The 605-nt window shown below is 35.0% G+C and overlaps 1 protein-coding gene across 1 annotated transcript in view; it reads left to right on the plus strand.

The window, feature by feature from the left end:
• LOC119594811 (alpha-amylase 1-like) overlaps nucleotides 1-605 on the plus strand; it is a 15,613-nt gene that overhangs the window by 873 nt on the left and 14,135 nt on the right.

Consider the following 605-nt stretch of genomic DNA (forward strand, 5'->3'; position numbering starts at 1 on the left):
TGATATGTTACAGTATACGAAGAAACGAAATTCAGAAGTTGGAAATATCACTCACAGACGTCGATTAAAGTGACTCTTTACATTATTTAAAATTCTTCGAATTCTGTCTCTGCTCACGGCTTGAAAGATTTTATTTTTATGATGGCTTTTCAGATATATTATTACCGTATATTTTTTCATGATCCATTATACATAAATATTTTTCCTTTAGCAGTATGTAAGGTAGGAAATAAACAACAATACCTATAAGATATATTCCAAATAGATATTTTCCCATAAGAACTAAGTTTACATGCAGTTATTCAACGTCCTGCGTTTAGTGATAATGTTTCAATGAGTAAGATATCAGCTCGCCATTCCCTCGGTATCTGTCAATATAAAAAATCACAGTAGTTTTTTCTTTTTTGTTCTCTGAGCCTCCATACGCCCGACTCACTTGACTAAAAGGCTGGGCAGGGATTACACACATAAGTAAGCTAAAGGCAACTTTTCCATGAACAACTGCACTCGACGTAGATACTCTTTATGTTAACAAGAGTATACAGGAGAGCACAGAGGCCCATACCTGATATAGGAAGACACCCCTAGTTTACTTATGTCAGAGG

The sequence above is a fragment of the Penaeus monodon genome, chromosome 34, assembly GCF_015228065.2.
Source record: "Penaeus monodon isolate SGIC_2016 chromosome 34, NSTDA_Pmon_1, whole genome shotgun sequence".
NCBI classification, from domain to species: Eukaryota; Metazoa; Arthropoda; class Malacostraca; order Decapoda; family Penaeidae; genus Penaeus; species Penaeus monodon.